This window comes from Pan troglodytes, chromosome 2 (assembly GCF_028858775.2).
Source record: "Pan troglodytes isolate AG18354 chromosome 2, NHGRI_mPanTro3-v2.0_pri, whole genome shotgun sequence".
Taxonomy (NCBI): domain Eukaryota; kingdom Metazoa; phylum Chordata; class Mammalia; order Primates; family Hominidae; genus Pan; species Pan troglodytes.
This window is the reverse complement of record NC_086015.1, coordinates 110,985,971-111,006,459: the sequence shown is the minus strand read 5'-3', so window position 1 is coordinate 111,006,459 and position 20,489 is coordinate 110,985,971. Positions and strand designations below refer to the sequence as shown.

The 20,489-nt window shown below is 35.1% G+C and overlaps 1 protein-coding gene across 22 annotated transcripts in view; it reads right to left on the bottom strand.

Moving 5' to 3' along the window:
* The window catches only part of BBX (BBX high mobility group box domain containing), a 286,521-nt gene that overhangs the window by 148,175 nt on the left and 117,857 nt on the right, over window positions 1-20,489 (bottom strand). For 12 of the 22 annotated variants that reach the window (NM_001280179.1, XM_063805266.1, XM_063805269.1 and 9 more), the window contains 1 exon segment: window positions 15,056-15,129. The gene's annotated coding sequence lies outside the window, so the exon portion shown is untranslated. 22 annotated transcript variants of the gene reach the window in all.

Below are 20,489 nucleotides of genomic sequence, written 5' to 3'. Positions count from 1 at the left end.
ATTTCAATGAATTCTTAGAGCTAAGCACTAGTAAAGAACCGGTGCTCAAAACTACTTGTTCTCTCAAATGTCTCACCTAAAGTCTACACTGCAATCCAATTTCAGGGTACTTCATAGGGTAGAAATTATAAAATGTATTGCTCTTTGTATGCACGAGTATTCTCTTTTGAGGGGCACTTAAACTCTTCTAAATAATCATGCCCTTTTAGTAACATTCAATGGAATTGCCAGAAAAGCTCCTTTGATAAAAGTATAAGCATGTTATTGGATTTTACAGCAAAATAAGACAATAAGAACACAAAGAAATTTCTATTCAACTGTGTATCAATATATTTTCCATCATGTTCAGCAATTTTTAAACCAGAAATTTTCAAAAAAGGTCTAAAGTACAGTACTGCTCTGCCCTCTAGTGACTGGATAGGTTTTGTGAGCTACATGCTTTTTTTTTTTTTTTTTTTTTTTTAATGCTTTTTGCACAATACTTACGATTTAAAAAAATTACATGATGGCTTCTTTTTCATCATTTAAGAAGTGAACAAAAAGTACTGGTCAACTTTTAAAATATGAGTGGTATGAACACAATGCAGGAAAGAGACTAAAGTTGAAGAATTTCTTTTCATCAGGCCACCCAAGTATTGCAAACCAGAAAAAAAATTTAATATAAACTGTTCCAATCCTTACATCTTTATGCAATTTATTTGGAAAAGTCAAATAATTCCATTACAAATATATTTGTTAAAAACCTTATAAATTTAACTTATAAATTCCAAATTAGTCAATTATATTATTTCAGAGTCTGAGATATCAAGATGAGTGATACTATATATATCACACACAGATGAACAATTTTCTATTAATTATAAAAGAGCAAAAATGCTTAATACAAAGCTATACTGAACATAATTTACGGTTAATTGCTCAAGTGGTACTTGAGGATTTTCCCGAACCTCAGTGTCATCATTAGAAAACTCACTATCTCTTCACTGCTATGTGTGGAAACATTAATCAAGGATGCCAGTTAAGACAGAGCTATTACATAGAGATTCACCCTGCTACTTCAACGAAGGGAATCTGTCATATTATATGTCCCTCTTAATTTCTCCTGCCATAAACCTCTTGCTAGGAACTGATGCATTTCTAGAACAGCATTTCTACTCTCACTAAACCCAGGGTACCACTTCTGTATCTACACACTTACGTTAAAAATAAACAGTGCATTCATGCACATGAATGTAAAAGGATACCCAAACATGTGAGGATAATCTACAGGCAGTGTGGTGGTGTGGTTAGGAGAACAAACCCTGCAGCCAGACAGCCTGAGTTTGAATTCCAGCTTTGCCACTTATTAGCAGCGTAACCTTGGGCAGATAATTTCACCTCTCTGTTCTTCAGTTTCCCCATCTAAAAAATGAGAAGAAAAAGAAGCACCTACCAGTAGTAAGTAATGGGTTATATTTTGATAGGTATTTGGGTTACACAGGTGTATGCATTTATCAAAATTCAGAAAATGTACTTTTAAGATGTGTGCATGCCAATGAATGTAGACTTACGTCAAAAAATTATACATAAATATTGAACTCTAGTTAATATAAATATTATATAATATAAAAGCTGAAGCATTTAGGGAGCTGTAGTGATATCTATATGTTCAGATGCATCAAAAATTAAGTTGAATTGATGAGGAATAGAGAGATGAAAAGATGACAGATATGTAATAAAATAAATATAATAAAATGTTAACGGCCAAATCTAGGTGGAGAGTATGTGAGTTTCATAATAAAATGTTGGGGGAAAATATGCCTACCTCTCATCAGACTGATGTGAAGATTAAATATATATAATACTATTAAATATAAAGAAGAATGCCTGACTTAATAACGGCATTTGACAATATATTTATTTAAACAAATGAAAAGTAGTGATCTATTCTTTCCAAGTTGGTAGAAAAGGGGAGGAAAGTAATAAGGCACTGAATTCCCAAACTGGGGTCAGTAGTTGCCATCAAAGGTGTTACAGGTCAAATTTCAGATACATCATAAAACTGCACAGACTATGCAAAGAATATAGTCTTTAAAAGCAAGAATGAGCTGGATTTGAATCTCAGGTCTGTTTTTAACAAGTCAAGAAGCTCAGACAAGCTATTTAAATGTTCTGAGACTCAGTTCTCTCTTGTATAAGATGGGAATAATGACACCTACATTTAAGGCTCACTGTGAAGACAAGGAAGAAAAATACACACACAAACAAAGAAATTAGCATACAAAAGACAAATAACAGCTGTCGTTTTTAATCATAATCATCATTACTACCTAGGGCAAGTCTTGTTTATCTTTACCACCATTCTCTTTAGATGAAAACCAAAGTGGCTATGTATCTGTTTCTTAGACTAGAAACTGCATATGCAGTTGGCCCAAATACTCCAAAGGGCTTTCTAAAGGATCTTTATTAAAAGAGTAGGCTTTATTTTAAGTTTCACTAAGTGTGAAAGAAGAGTCGACAATGACAGGAAATTTATTATTCATTCCTCTGTAATGCCAATTATAATAAATATAAGACTTATGAGTAAGGCATTTGAAAGTATGTTTGCTGATGGCATTTTAAAGAAAATCACTTCAGTGCATTTGAGGAAATGATATTAATACCTGGATGAGCTTTGATTTAAAATAGTCTAAGGTAACATATTTAAAGAATATTACAACTACATTTATAGAAGATGAGTTCTATGCTCCGAGGGAGAGGATTTGTAAATCATTATGGATTACTCAATGAAGACAGTGACTCAACACATAGTTTCAGCTAAAAAGAAAATCAAGAACTTGGCACTCAAAGAAGGAATATTGGAAAGATTATACAACATGGCTACTTCTTTGACTGCTCTATAAAACTGCTTTCTCCAAAGGTTATTCACCCCTGGATTACTAACTCAAGGAACTTTTTTCAGGCATTTAGATATCCCTAAATTTTCAATACTGTCAATCTTGAAAGTCTTCCCATCTTGCACAGCACTATTCTGCTTTTCCCACCACAGATCTGATTGGATTTCTTTCCTTTAGACTTCCCTTAACAAAGAATGGGTATTTTCAACAATTCCACTTTAGGCATATTATCTTTCACCAATTTTCAAAGTTTCAGCTCTTACCTCTCTCTTCTATTAAACCTGTCTTCAGTCTGAATCTCTACCAAACCTCATCTCAAATTTATAACTACATCCTAAATATAATGCCATGGATATCCTGTGTGTTCAAATCCAATCCATCCCAAACTTCACCTCCCCCTCCCACAAATCAGTAATACTAGTAGCTCCTTACTTCTGATGGCAATATTAGCACTCTTGTGAACACCCACACTTAAATTAAAAACCTATCTTTGACTTTCTTTTAAATACCCTCCATTGCCTCCTAACCTCTCTGTCCCTCTACATCCCCAAAATGAGTTCAGTCTATTGTCAAGTTCTGTAGATTAATAGTTTCTAAATTGGTTCAGGTGACAGATACCTAGACTTCATATTCGAGAAACACAGTGAAAGCTAAATTTACGATAACTAAACACACAAAACAGAGGCTAAATAGTAGTAGGAATCAAGTGTTTTAGAAAATTGTCATTGAAGGAGTCCTTAAAACTGAGTATCCATTAACTTTTGCCCTGTAAATGGGAAAGACTAGTTCTGTAACTTGGAATACTTCAATCTAAAATATTTCAAGATCCAGAGTATAACCTTCATAATGTCTCTCATAATAGCCCCTTTTACAACTGTCAACACGCTACAGAAGAATGAATGTTTTCTTACCTAGGATAATAGTAAAGCCCCCTAAACCAGTCTTTCCAATGTCTACCTTTTTTTCCTTCTGTTCCATCTCATTTATATCCATCGCTCAGAAGTTTTCAGTGGCCCATATGCCTTTTGAGGGAAAAAAAAGTAAACTCACCTTAACATTCAAGACCCTCTTTACATCTCTGCCTTCGCACCAAAGTTTCCCACCGTAACTTTATATGTATCCCATCCCACTGGCCCAAGTAGTCTATTCACCTTTCCACACTTCTGCTATTTCCTCTTCTTTGTGAAGTCTTCCCTGATATCCTTAAGTGGGATTTAAGGTCTTCCTCAGAACTTGAAGTTTATTTGTATATCTCCCTCTTTTGTGCCTAGACATTGCCTTATATTACCACATCCTGATCTTGACAGTGTGTAACGCACTGCCTTGCACATGATAATTAGTAAATATTTGTTAGCTATACAGAGGAATAGAAAATACATTATTTATCTTTAAAGAAAACATTTTTCCAGTGAGACCACTATAGGTTGTTCAGGTTCTAAAAAGAAACAGAACAGAGCAGGAGAAAGATTAAAGAGGGATAACGATCCAGAGCACAAACTCTCACAAGCAGTCTGGAAAGGTTTAGATTTCTCAATATATATTAATAATTTTAAAAGTATACAATTAAAGTCTATAAAATCCATGGTGGTTATGGTTTGGATGTTTACATACTCAACAAGGAAAAGGGAAAATTGCTATAAAAGAACCACAAACACCTAACACATACACACTAAATAAGAAGCAGCTTTTAGAAGGAACCAAAGTATTTCATAGATAGTACTAAAATACCTTGAAAACAAGTTTAGATATATTAATTGTTGAGAGATATTCAAAATTAATACAAAATAGCTATTGATACACGGGACAAAGACCAAGCCGTACTGGTTTTTATGCTTATGTGCATGAAAATTATTAGAAAATAAATACTTTCACAGAACATTTCTGAAGATAGAGAAAAAATATTTTTTTTCTCTTGGGCCAATTATGAAATGTTAAACCACTAACTTGAAATGAAGGAAAATTTTGCATCTCTTTTCAAGTTTATGAATTAAATAACAGAATAAGATCATGGTTGAATGAGCTATTTAAATTTTTTAAATATTTATATAGTTATCAGTGTGTAATATTTTTAAAAAATAGCACTTAGCAGGACATGGTGGCTCACGCCTGTAATCCCAGCACTTTGGAAGGCCAAGATGGGCGGATCACGAGGTCAGGAGATCGAGACCATCCTGGCTAACACAGTGAAACCCCATCTCCACTAAAAGTACAAAAAATTAGCCGGGCATGGTGGTGGGCGCCTGTAGTCCCAGCTACTTGGGAAGCTGAGGCAGGAGAATGGCGTGAATCCGGGAGGTGGAGCTTGCAGTGAGCTGAGATTGTGTCACTGCATTCCAGCCTGGGGGACAGAGCAAGACTCCGTCTCAAAAAAAATAAAATAAAATAAATTTAAAGAAACTTAGCCAGGTGTGGTGGCACACGCCTGAAGTCCTGGCTATTGGGAGGCTAAGGCAGAAGGATCACTTGAGCCCAGTAGTTCAAGTCTGTAGTGAGCTCTGATGAAACTACTGCACTCCAGCTTGGGAAACAGAATGAGCCCTTATCTCTAAAAAAAAAAAAAAAAAAATTAATTATCATACTTTAAGTTCCCATACTTAGTGAATTCTCATTAAGAATCATATGGTATCTCCTTGTTTTGTTCAAATAATTATAGTCTTTGAAGAAAATTATCTAGACTATATAAATTTGTTCTTATGCTTAAAAAACTGACATGGTTTGGGCTGATAATCTTGTTAATACTAATAGCAGGTAGCAATAATATTCTTAAATAACTATAATCCACTGAATGACAAATGACTTATTTCCTAGTATTTTCATACGTTTGGGCTTTACTAAAATTGCAAAATTGGGGGAGGTACAATTAAAATAAAATCAAACTTCTATCACTTAGAATTGCACAGAAAATATTTTAAGAAATCCAACAATAAAAGTAAATGTTAATTTATTCTTTCCTAATGAAATCGTCAGGAAAGCAAGTCCATCTTGTATTCAATAAAGATTTTCCCAACATAGTAAAAATGTACAGTTTGAAGCCGGACATTTCTCTTGCTGTGAATAGAGATAGCAATAAACATGAAATTAAATTTCAAGGACCAGTTAAGAAGCAAAAAAAGTTATAGATCATTTTTTACTTGCTGCCTATTTTAAGAACACATTTCCTTAATAGTGCCTGCCATATGCTGGGTTGACATTATACCCTCTAGTACCTTTAATCCTCTAACAACTTTACATGGCAGGTATTTGCCCCATTTCACATAAAGCTAAGTAACTTTACCACATCCCAGTTACGGTAAACAGCTGAGTTAGTTTAGTCTTGAGTCTATCTGACTCCACAGCCCATGTTTCTAAGAGATCACCCTACAGTCAAAAACAAACAAACAAACAAACAAAAAAACAAAAACAAAACAAAACAAAAACATATTTTTTAAGTGATCCATTTAGATCTGTCTCCTATAAGGAAACTCTTAAGTTTCTGCCTATCCATATTAATATCGGGAATCAATAGTGAGCATTTTGGAGCTGACAATCTAGAGGTAAGAATCAAGATCTTTATAAGTATTCGAAAGTAAAAGTTCTAAAATATTTTTTCAGAGGCACATAATAAACTCCAATGTATAAAATATTCTATTATAGCAGAAAGCCAGTAAAAAAAAATCTATAATTTTGCTGATTAGGGAAAAACTCATAAAAAGAGACATGATTGAAACACTTCTACTATCAATAAGATATAATAGCCTTATTAGAAAGATATATCTTTTGTTCTCTAAAAAGTGAAACTCTAGGTGAATAATAAAGATAGGCAACACCCAGCATTTTAACAGGAACTAAACTTTCAAACCTGAAAACTTTATGATTTATTTAAATGTTCACTTCACCAAATGAATTGAAAGATGATCTGTATGCTTCTGTCCTTCCAAATGGCCTGACAAAATGATTGCTATAAAAAGAGGTTTGGTATTTAAGGGGATTGACAATAGCTGCTGACTTCAAATTTTTCTTCATTAACTTTTATAATACACCTATTTAATGATTTGGTAACTCTAACAATGCTGAAAACATAGTGGTATTCAAAAACTCTATTGAAGGCATGGACGGAGTTTCATGTCCATCCAGGTGCTACCTGCATGGACAGGAGGGTATATACTACTCTGCACATGGATACATCTCACATTTGATAGGTGTTAATTTTTCTCTTATTTGGCAATTCTTCAGTATAATTATTGTGGCACAACTTATTAGGACAGTGCTCCCCACATAAACAGTAGGTTGCTAAGCCCCTTTGGAAGCCAGTTCCTCCACATCTGGCTGGCTCTCTCAGAAACCAGGGCATTCTAAGTGCCTATGGTAATGTTCGATACTCTAAAACAGAACATTTCTGTCATAAGGAGACGCTTGGTAATAAATTGCTTTACGGTAAACGTTAAGAACACTGAAACAATTAGATAACTCATCCGTTTTATAAGAATAGTAATATAGCCACAGCAGAGACAGAACAACTGCAAATTAAGCAGGTTATACAAGATAATACAAAATAAACACAATATTCTTGTCTATCAGCTTCATAGATCAATTTGAATACAGCAATATCCTAAAAATACATCCCAGAACAAAACACCTAAATGTTGACTTCAGTCAACCTTTCTGGTACACATTAACTGAAGCCAGGTATCACATTGCATCTCTTAAAGCCCAACATGAACCAAAGTGCCTGCCTTAAATCTCACAACCTTCACATGTACTCCACTCACAGGGTCGCTGATGAAGTGTTGGAAAAGCACTTGTTAGAAGACTAATAAATCTTAACAAACACCTGCTGATTCAATGTAAGCTACAAATGAGCCAACAGGTATAGAGAAATTTTTTGTGGTTGCATTTTAAGCTCTCAGCCCACTAATATTTATTGATTATAAAACTAATGGCAAACTTGAAGGCACAAAGAGACCGTAATTTGGAAGAACACTCCTCTCCCTGAACGAAGTCTGGGAAAAATTTCCATGTAGACCAGGAGATGCTTATCAACACCACATTCAGTGGAATATAGGTTAATGAAATGTGAATTCCTGTAATACGAATTCATCACATTTACTGAGCAACTTCTATGTACCAGACGCTATTTCTAAATTTTGGGAATACAGACATGCACAAAATAGACTTTCTAGTAAACTTTCTAGCGTAAACAAGTCCTGTAGCATCTTGAAGAGGTTCTACGAAAGAATTACATGTATACATATATACATATGTTTATGTGTTTATATAGAATATCCAGTAAATGAATATTTTACACTAAAATATATGAAGATCCTGGGAGAAATGTTATGAGCAAGTTCCCCCCCTTAGATCCATTTATTTTCCTAGGAAAACACACTTCTCTATAATAGAGATCAGAGGGAATACAGACTTCAATATAAAAATACTTAATTAATCCAACACCTTTCAGAGTAGCATTAAATGCATGAAGCCACGCCTGAATATATTCATACTGTCCTCAACTAGTGAATTTCACAATCATTAGATTGATCTTAATGTTAAGAAGAAATACACAGGTAAAATTCCTTATATACAAGGTTTTTGAGTTTGAGTCATTTCATAAATAGCTTTTAGGGAAGACTGAAATCAAAAGTGGACAAAACAATTACACTGACAAACTGATTAAAATTATATCACTGCTGAATAGCATATCCTTTAGTCTATAAGTACACAGAAAAACTGGTAAATTTTACAAATGAATTTAAAATTATTTTTACAAAAAAGTATTTGTCTAAAAGGTTTGTTTCCTTTTTTGATTACATTTTTTAGACAAATGCCAAATCACTAGAAACTAAAATTATTCTAGTGATGTAGAACACACAGAAACACATATGTACACACACACACAAATCGTCCAAAAAAGAAACAAAGAAAGTTCATTTGAGCCTATATCAATATCCCCCAAGTTAATGCACTATTTACTCAGCACTAATCCCAAGCACCCATCAACTGACTTACCTAATAGAAAAAGAACTGCAAATTAAACTAAGCAGGTTATAAAAGACTATATAATAGAAAGAAGTACTATACAGACATTGCACTTAGGTGTCCAAGGGAGAGAATTCAGTCATGGGTTCTTAGTTTCTGTTTCTGGTTGAACCAGTAAAGCCCCTTCCTCAGCCCTCTTTTCTGCTTACTAGAGACAGAAACTAAAAGCCATGGCTACAGGCTGCTAAAAGCCTAAAACAAAACAAAATAACAACAACAACAAAATAAGGCAGGTTGAGAAATTCAAGCATCCATTACCTAATTTAGAAGCTGATGTCAGAGAAAAAAGGGGAAAAAAGAAAGAAGGCAGGTAAGGAGACAGGACAATAATTAAGTAGATCTATCAGACTTAGGACTCCCTGACTTCTGCTGGCATTATTTCAAATACACAATCTTTTTTTTTTCTGTTTACCAAAAATCTTAAGTATATGCCATTTCCTTGTTTGCATTCTCAACTGATTCACAAAGTAAAAGAATATTGCCTTACAAAATGTGAATTGGCTTGATACAGTAAACAGAAACAGGTATAACCCAAAAGAGTAATTATCTTGTTCAACTTAATTTTCAAATACATTCCTAGTATTCCTAGATAACAATAAATACACATGGAAGTCAATTTTTATAATGACGTAATTCCTCCATCATATAAATCACTTGAATTTTCAAGTTCTTAGACTTAATTCCTTCACTTGTAAGAACCTTATTTTCATGGATGGTGACTTCAAAGTGGAAGAAACAGGAATTCAGTAATTTCAAACGTCTCCCTCCTCAAAAGTATCAAAGATATTTTTAGAATCTTAGAAGACTGTTAACGAACCAGATATCTTGTTTATAGACTAAATCACGTAGAAAGTATTTTTTAAAACACTTTTACTTCATTCTTTGGTAAAGAAAAACAAAAACCTATGTTATAGATGAAATTGTGTCCCGCTCCAAATTCATATGTTGAAGCCCCAGTCCCCAATATGATGGGACAGGGCCTATAAAGAGGAAATAAAAGTTAAGCAAGGTCATATGGGTGGGGCCCTAATCCCAAAGAACTGGTGTACTTATGAGAAGAGGAAGAGACACTAGAGCTCGCTGCCTACACAGAGGAAAGGTCATGTAAGGACATAGCAAAAAGGCAGCCCTTTCTGGTGGTACAAGCCAGGAAGACAGACCTCACTAGAAACTGACTTTTCCAGCATCTTAATCACTGACTTCTAGCCTCCAGAACTTTCAACTTAAAATAAATGTCTGTTGTTTAAACCACCCAGTCTGACACTTTTTTTTTATGTGTTACAGCAACACAAGCAAACTAATACAACCTCTAAAGATGGAGAGTTTATATTTTTTGAGGTGGTTTTACTCTACCAATAATCCAGGTGAATACGCAACTAATAGTTACAAAAATACTCCATTTATAAAGAGAACAGCCTGGAACAATTTGAAGACTAATCCAGGCCCCAAAAAACCATTTTTATATACATGTGCTATTTTAAAATTAAACAAAGTAGTCATTTTAGAAAAAGCATAAGGCTTTGAATCATAAAAGATATTACTATGTTGTACTTGATTCTGAAAGTACAAGGGGACAACGTCAATAGAGAAGTTCTTTAAGGCAGTGGTCCCCATGTTTTTTTTTAGCACCAGGGACCAGTTTCATGGAAGACAATTTTTCCACGAATGGTAGGGGAGGTGGGGGGGATGGTTTGGGCATGAAACTGTTCCACCTCAGATCATCAGGCATTAGATTCTCATAAGGAGCATGCAACCTAGATCCCTCATATATGCAGTCCACAGTAGAGTTCAGGTTCCTATGAGAATCTAATGCCGCTGCTGATCTGACAGGAGGCAGAGCTCAGGTGGTGCTCAGCTCCTGCTGTGCAACCTGGTTCCTAATAGGCCATGGACCAGTACCAGTCCAAGGCCCAGGAAGTCGGGGACCCCTGCTTTAAGGAGTCTAAATTAATTAAACCTTCACACTGGGAACAGTACCATAAAAATCTTAAAATAGAAATGTCTATTTCTTCTGAAACCAAACAGTATTTCCTCTATATGAGGAAAAAAATTTCAGTAGCACCATTTTCTGTTCTTGTACCTTGCCTCAAGATTATATAAAATTTGATACTTTTTGCAACTTAATGCTGACCTTATTAATATACAGAGTAAAAGCCATAAAGTATATGAACTTTTGACCATCACTCTGTCCTTGGGACTTCCAAATTCCCAGTGGCAAGAAGTAAATTCCCAGTGGCAAGAAGTTAATTATTAGATTATGCAGTAACGAATATTTCTACAGGACTCACTCTTTCTCTCAGCAGTAAGGATAAAGCCACTTCCAATTTCCGGTAGAAGTAAAGAAGAATGCCTAAGTTCTTATGCATTCAGGACAATTTTTTAAAAACCCTTGGCAGGTGTGTGGACATATGTGTTTAAAAACAAACACATTTTAGATATGCACTGTCGGATGTCTATCAGAGGTATGGTACAGGGTATCAAGATTCTTGAACTTTGATCACATCTTTCTTTTTCAAACTACTACTTCTTGAGTGCTTCTATGTGCCAGGGACTCTTTTCAGGCAATTAACCCAATTATCTCATTTAATTCTCACAATCCTACAAGGTAGAGATCATTAGCCCTATACTACAATGAGAAAACAACATTTCAGAGAGGTCAAATATAACCACCCAAATGCTTTCAATTAAAAAGTGCCAAAACTAGGATTTATCTGAATCCAAAACCCATGTTTTGCTATAGTGTCTTGCCTTCTAACCTTATTTTTTTTTAAGATGCAGATGTTGACATAGTTTGGCTCTGTGTCCCAACCCAAATCTCACCTTAAATCGTACTAATCCCCATGTCATGAGACGGACCTGGTGGGAGGTAACTGAATCATGGGGGTGGGTTTGCTTCCATGCCATTCTTGTAATGGTGATTAAGTCTCAAGAGATCAGATGGTTTTATAAAGGGGAGTCCCCGTGCACGTGCTCTCCTGCCTGCTGCCACGTAAGACGTGCCTTTCCTCTTCCTTCACCTTCTGCCATGATTGTGAGGCCTCCCAGCCATGTGAAACGGTGAGTCCATTAAACCTCTTTCCTTTATAAATTACCCAGTCTTGGGTATGTCTTTATTAGCAGCATAAGAACAGACTAATACAGATGTCTAAGCATGTTCCTTACTCCCAATCTTAAGGAACTATAAACTATCACAAAGCATTGTTTATATACTACTGGATCTTTAAATCAATCATCTTAATCCACACAAGTTTGATAATAATGTTTTTTCATATTGTGAGATGAATAAAACCACTATTGGCTGAGGAGTTCTATGTGCTAACAATTTTCTAGAAGATTCAAGAGATAATAATAATGCAAAAGTCACTGTATAGTAAATGTGACCTCAGGTAGAGTATCTTAGAAAACTCCCGGATGCAACTGTTAAGCTCCCTATGGTGTCTGCATTCTTCATCACTAGAATGATTCTTGAAATTGAACTTAAGTAGACAAAGGTATTTGGCTCCCGTTATATCCAGTACGATTAATATATTACTACTGGAAAAAGCGAAGTACCCATTTCCTCATTCTCATCCTATATCAAATTAGATAATATCTGTCAAAGTTCTGTAACCTATTATACACAGGTAAAAGAATTATTTTAAGTATCATATTTCCTTTCTCTAATTCTGCATGCAAATTACAGAGGGTCCAGTTTGCAGTAATTTTTATTCACTTTAAAATTACCTATAAAAGAATAATGTAAGTCTATTATACATATTAGAAACTTTTCCTAAGTTTTAGGGAAAGTTGTAAGGTTCAAAACATCAAGAAACTCTTGAATTGTATCCTTAAAACTTGTCACTGACAATATTCCACATAACAACAAAAGGATTCATGGTCAAACAATTTGACATGTTAAACAGATTAATTTACCGAAGAACTTCCTGGAATCTTTAATACATTATGTGCATCCTGTCTCTAAAAAAGCAGCAGATGGTATTTTGCAGATATAATAGTTAAAATATATACTGTTTCTCCCTATCAGTCTTTCCCTATCCCCTCTTACAAGGCCACTCTCTCAGATGATGCAGCTTTCACCCTGTGACATGCTCTAGCCAATTAAATATAAGAGTTAATGACATGTGCCACTTCCAAGCAGCCTTGTTAAGAGTCATAGTTCCATCACTTTTCTCTTTCCTCTTTGCTCTGCAAGACGTGTACATGCCAGAAAGACTGCTCCTTCAGCTTTGGTCCAAGAATGAAGAGGACACGGAGCAGAGTGGCAGGAGACTAATCAGGGACATGAACATAAATGAGAAATAAATGTTTATTGCCATAAACCACTAAGATTTGGAGGCTCTTCTGATATTGAAATGTAATTGACTAAGTTGACTGATATGTTTCCCAGATTTATTGAACCCTGGCATCCTTTTGCAAAGTAACATCTTCTAGGATTTGTTTCCTCAATTACTCCTGGTTTTTGTATGGCATCTTTTCTATTTCTCAGTTAATACTGCATTTAAGACAAGCATATAGGTCAGCTAGAAAGTATGCAGTCTTAGCCATCTGCAATTAAGGTTCCATTTTAAATTTTATCAGCAGTGTGAATTTCTGTCAATTTCTGCTTATAGTCAATAAAACACTCTATTGCAATAATCTGATTAACATTCAGAAATCATTGCTCAGATGGCTACTTAGTGAAGTCTGCCATGGTAATCTTGGTTCATTACTTAGTTTTTCTGAACAGGTCAGATAAAGTGTCCAGCTTTGTTTTTTGTATATGTATTCATATTTAGCAAATTCAGAATACTGCCACAAATTCCATTTTCTTTAAACCTCACCATACTCAACTCTCTTTTAGATTAGCAAATGAGAACATACTTGAAATTTCAGTATCAATTTTTGAAAATTCCATAGTCTATACTCCTGACTCAATAAAACCATAATTAACTGTATTCTGGCTGACATTCTTAAGTTCAGAATTTGTATTAATATTTGTAACAAGTGTGCCTTGAAGGATAGCACAGTGAAGAAGAAAAACAATAATTAAATTCCAATCTTCTCACTGGCATTAAGGTTTTGTTGTTGTTTAAATGACCTATTATAAATACACATTCAAGTAAATCATATACATTTTACTATGTGTACAATCCTAGACAATGACTTTTAGGAGACTCGTTCGGAGGCCTTATATTTATACTGACATCATAGAAGCAATATTCAGTGATACAGTTACCAAAAGGGGAAGGTAGACACATAATCTCGACAGATGTAATAAGCTACCAAATGTACTTTAAAATAGAAAAGGTTTTGGATTAATCTTAATTAAAAAGTTAAAGAATAAGTTCCTTTCCTGAAAACTATAACTAAATAATATTTACTATATTTGCTCATTTTAATTCACAACTGTTTCTTCAGTCTTATAAATGATCAGTTCACCATAAAGTATTCAGATACCAGTAAAGCAATCCCACATCTGATTCCCAGATTGGGAAAACTCTATGCATTTAAGTAATTATTATTAAAACTAATTTTAAAATATTATTACCATACATTAAAGTTAAAAAAAATTTTCCCCTAAAACGACAGCTTTGAAAATAACTAACATATAAAAGGACAGTTATAGTATCTGTGAGTTTCAGAGTTTTATATAATTTGGCACATGTATATATTTTAAAATCTCAACTTTTTCCTTCATTATGTGGTTTTCATATATAAAGTGATTTCAAGATGCAGCTACACCCACCTCTATTATTTTTAACAGGTAAGAAAAACTCCATAATGCTTCGATACTGATTCATTTTTCAATTAAAGCCAACAGCAGTACAAAAAACAGCTTTTGGGGAACAGATCAATTTAATACCTATTTAGGTATACAACCTCTTAGTATCTAGGACTTTAGAAAACTGACTTTCACCAATAATGCACCACTGTGGAGAAACGAATCAGAGATTTTGAAACCGCTAGTTTTAACATTTTCATGATTTTAAAAGAAAATTTAACTTACTTGATAATGGAGATCAATAAAAGTCACACTTTAAAAAATAATAAAATTGACAAGAAAAAAATATCCAATGATCACACTTCCTTGATCATGCTGAGACCAGCTCTGACAGCACATAATTCTTGACTGCCTCACTGCTTCCAGGTAAGTAAGTAAGATGTACCTTCACAACAGCTCTTACCAGTCAAGTCAAGACTTTCCATTGTGATTTCAGTGGAACATCAGAACTTCCAGCTTCTGTGATGCAGCAGGATTCTGTGAAGGACCCATAGAAAAGTAGTTAAAATGGTGAGCCAGGAAGGCCTTTCAAATTAAAGCTGACACTCATTCTCTTTAGCAAAATAATCTCCAAATAAAATGAATTACCAGCCAAACAATCAACATGAGGCAAATATCCTTATGCCAATGCTAGTTAGAGAAAGCGGCCCTAAAGTGTTTATTTTCAATTTTAACAAAAAGACAGTCACTAAAATTATTCAACGGAAATTCTGAGATTAAGGTTACACATACTAAGAATTAATCACGGGCAATAACTTCTTGGCCTTTTGGCTATAATTAAGTGTAGAATTACAGGCAAATCCCCTGGAAAAACATGGGGTTAAATCGACACCCTAACTAAATTCAAGTTATTTTAAATGACTGGCCCCACTCAACTAGATAAACTGTGATTCAGATATTAATACTTATGATTTGCCTTTTAAATATTTTAAAGTTAATAGGGCAAGATAGTAAAAACGAACAAACAAGAAAGCAGCCTGGGGTGAAGGGGACAAATAGAAAATAATTTTTATTTTTTAAGGATAAAGGATGAAGTAAATACAAGATCAAAATCAGTGAAATGGTGTACATGTAAATTAAATGGAACATTTTATTTTAATAACACTGCAAATATATATCCCTAAACCATATCATTTCTAAGAATTCAAAAGTTATCATTTATGTTTCTTTGTAAGACAAATTTAGGCTGCTTCAGTGGTGAAACTAAATCCACACTCAACTAAAAGAAGCAATTCCCTGCTCTAGGCAGATTATGACAATATATTTCTTCTAAATCTGTAAGCTACACACCGTAGAAATTGGATATCATTTTCTGGCTTATGGCTCTATCAATATAATATCAGTCATTTTATGGCTTAGCTTAAGTTTTTTTTTCTAATAAGCCACTATGATATGGAAGAACTGGCTCTTCACATTAAATATCAAAAATATGTAATGATTCATCTGAGTAATCCTATCTAGAATTAGATGACTCAGTTGCCACCCCGTGCTATTAACAAAAACAAAAGCTGGAAAGAATGAATAAAGTATTAATTGGTCTCATGTGGCTTCAGGCAAGATACTACTCATTCATCCATATTTTTTAAAACAAGGGCATAGATAAAAGAATAAATCCAGATCTTTGAAGCAAACTATAAAGGACACATATGAATACTTTCAAGTCAAATGTCTACGCTTTTACTACAGTTTAGGAAAGCAGCATGCCAATTCCAAACACTGATGAAATAAATAATATCAAAGTCTATTATTATAAAATAGGCAACATATAAATATCAAAAACATTTTTAAAGAAAATCTCATAATACTATCACATTCACATACTTTTCATATACATCTATGAAAGTATACAGAAGAACCATTAAATATTATGAAATAGATGAGTAAATATCATGAAGTAAATAACTGTAAATAAACGTCAAGTAAATAAACTGGTATAATCTAAAAATATATATAATTTGTACTGCCAAAATTGGGATAAGAAAGTCTACCATTAATTTTGACAGTGTGAGTTTCATTCTTATTTTGATTTAAGGATTTTCTCTTTAAGAAGTGAATATATGCTATCTGAGAAATAAAATACCCTATACATCCCTATGTATGTAAGTTCTTTCAGGAGCTCAAAGATAAACTCATTAATCTTCAGGTACCCTTGGAGATTTGTTTCTATTAATATAATTGAATATACTCCAAAAAGTTGACCATAATTGCACTTTGTCTTGATAACCGTTCAATAATTTATTACCCAAGATGCAACTATCTATAGATAAAGTAGCAGAGGGGTGAGAGAGGAGATTGGCTATGCTTTGCCCAATATGGGTTTTTTAAATCTCTTAAAATAACGAAGGAATCATGGTAGACTTAAGAAGCCAGGAAATCAGCCACAGAGCAGACATCAGTTTCAAGGCTGAGGGTCCTGCCTGTGATAGACTGCCTTTGAGTTCTCTGACAGCCAAACAGAAACACTCCAAATTTTATCTGGCTATTACAAATGGCCACATGAGTAGCCTCAGAAAAGCAGTTGCAGCATAGGCTGGTCTGCATTTAAATCACTAGTATTTCAGAGAGTGTACTGATTTGACGTAAATGAGTGGTGATGTGAGGTATCAGAAAGGCAGGTGGGCCAGCAGGGGGAAATGCCCTAAGTATGAGCACAACCCTATAGAACGGTGACTTGAATGAGCCCCGAGATCAACGCCTGGGCAGATTTTCATCTGAGCCACCTGGTACCTGTCTGTGTTCTCTGGGTCCCACTTTGGCTTACTTTCAACCCCCAATCACCCCCACAGAGCCTTGGCTTCCTGACTCCTGGTGATTAGCTCCACTGCCTCGTTAGGAACTTGTCTTTCCCTTTTCAAGGCCTCTGCTTCCCACCTATGACACTGCACACCCCCCTCCCAGTCCTAGCCAGCACTGATCTGGCACAGCTTAGGATTCCCTCTGAGAAACTTCATAATGGCAGGTGGGACAGCCATCTATTAAATATTATTTGTCCCTTACAAACAGGGCATCTGACTTGGCATCTGAAAAACCTATCTTACAGATGTGGCCTAAACCACCACTGACACACGCTGAAGCAACTGGCTTTTTGACACAGCTCTCACACTCCCCCTTGAGGTGCTGTTTTAAAAAGCTTTTTATACTAAAAAAGGTGAGGTGCCACCTCTTACAATGAGGCAGATTCCCAATTAGTGTTAATGTCCAGCATAACATTCAAAGGCACGTCATTGCAAAATCCCCTAGTATGCCAAAACTGTGTTTTGCACCCTGATGTCACTACTACCTAGTCAGTGCAGAAGGGACTCCGAGGTAACGATGCTGCCCACTTACACAGAAGAATATTTAATCCCCATGAATGACTGCTTTTCTGATGTTTTCATCAATTCTCTGGGTAATAGATTAAGCTTTAACTAACTCATTTTCATACATACCCCTAATTCAATCAAGCTCAATAAAAGTCATTCTGGACTGCAATTATTTGCTAAGGAACAATTACATTCAACTGAAAAAAAAACTGCTGGGCATGATACCATGCATGGTACACATGCCTCTCCATTTATAGAGTAAAAACAACAACAAAAATAGCCAAACTGCTAGAAAAAGGAAATAAGGATTTTTTCCTCATCCTCTGGAAAACAGAATACTCATGCTTTCATACCTTAAAAAGGGGGAGGTAGGGAATGAAAAAGCAAATTTTTAAATGACTGCTTTCAACTACATGTATGCTTTCAAAGAGACTGTATTTCTAATTTAAGAGCAAGCATGACTTCTGAGACCCCAAGCAAGTATAGGTCACGAACTAGGAGTTCTAATACCCACTCTTCCACAAAACCTTCCGCTGGCTTCCTCCATTTCGTCAGTAGGTACTGTATTCCAATTTCCACTTTATAATGCAAGTTTTCTTAAGAGACTTTTCCTACTTTAAAACTACTTCTTCATCTTTACATGGATACAATTCTTATCTTCTTCTTGACTCATTATTTTATATACTACATGTTGATAAAATGAACTTAATCACCAAGCTTTTACCTCCATGTAATATAATGTAGTTGTGTTTGTAGTCAAAAAATTCTTGTTGATTTAATTAAAGCCTTCCCTGTCCTGGGTGTGCATAACCCTTTCCCATTCTATATATTCTGTTATTCCCAACAGTGGCCTCATACACATTACGCAATTTATAGTACTGAAAATGATGTTGTTATACCAACTGTTATGCAATTTTGGCCAATTAATTCCATGCCTCAGGTCACTGTTGTCCACTACAGGCTAAAGGCCTAGAAATGATAAACTGACAGTCTGATCTCTAGTTAAATCATCTGCTGAAATAAAATATCTTCATATAGAGAAAGATAACTGCAGGAACATATATACACTCACATACACACACATATAATAAAGAAAGTGGCAACATAAACTATGAATAAAGAGAAAACTTTTGTTAAAATCACCCGTCTGTCTTTTACAGTTGAAGCTTAAACCACAGCTGTTTCACAGGCATTTCTGGCCAGGCACCAATCTTTAACTGAAATTACAATGACAGCTATACTGGGAATGGAAATCTCTCAAAAGAAATGCAAATCTGAATTACCTCTTTGTCACCTTCCCACCCCTACCTTGGCATTTCCTCATTACTCCCAGAGCCTTTCAGTTGAAAAACATTAAATATAGTAATAAAGGCAAACATGTCTTAAGAGTTCCCTAGATAATTTGGCAGTAAACCATAGTAACTACTAAGTAATTACAGATTTGTCCATTTGTTTGGATTCTCCAAAAAAAAGTATCAGAAAACACTAGGTAGGAGGGACAGAAAACTCCAGCATTCATTGTTTCAGATGGGCCCTTTATAACAGCAGATGAAAGATTTGCAAATCCTCTCCCCTTCAGTACTTAATATTGAACCAAGAATAAAGTTATTTTTAAAAATGACCGGCAAGGATTGGTGGCTGACGCCTATAATCCCAGCACTTTGGAAGGCCCAGGCAGGTGGATCACTTGAGCTCAGTAGTTCAAAACCAGCCCAGGCATCATGGTGAAACTCCATCTCTACTAAAAATACAAAAAGTAGCTGGGTATGATGGTGTGGGCCTATAGTTCCAGCTACTCAGGAGGCTGAGGCAGGAGACTTGCTTAAACCCGGGAGGTGGAGGTTGCAGTGAGCTTAGGTAATGCCATTGCACTCCAGCCTGGGCAACAGAGTGAGATTCAGTCTCAAAAAAAAAAAAAAAAAAGAAAGAAAAGAAATTACCTACCACCTACCTATATGCCAACAGAATAGCAAGGCAAATGATGTAGCCTTTTACTGTTTGGGAAATTACTAACCTCCTATGCATTAACACTGCAAAAACTATTAACAGACCGGGTGCGCTGGCTCATGCCTGTTAATCCCAGCACTTTGGGAGGTTGAGGCAGGTGGATCACCTGAGGTCAGGAGTTCAAGACCAGCCTGGCCAACATGGAGAAACCTTGTCTCTACTAAAAATACAAAAATTAGTTGGACATGGTGTTGGATGCCTGTAATCCCAGCTACTTGGGAGGCTGAGGCAGGAGAATCACTTGAACCCGGGAGACGGAGGTTGCAGTAACCAAGATTGTACTACTGCACACCAGCCTGGGCAACAGAGCAAGACTCTATCTTATGAAACAACAACAACAACAAAACAGTTATTATAATAGTTACTGCTTTCTTAAAGCTGATGAGATCTAGTTGGGTGATCACATACACAAACACACAAAGCTAAATAATAATAGCATAATATGTAATAAATGTCAAAATGGTAAGGAAAGGAATTTTTTAAAGTTAGAATATACCAGGGGATCTCTACACAGGAGATGAATAAAAC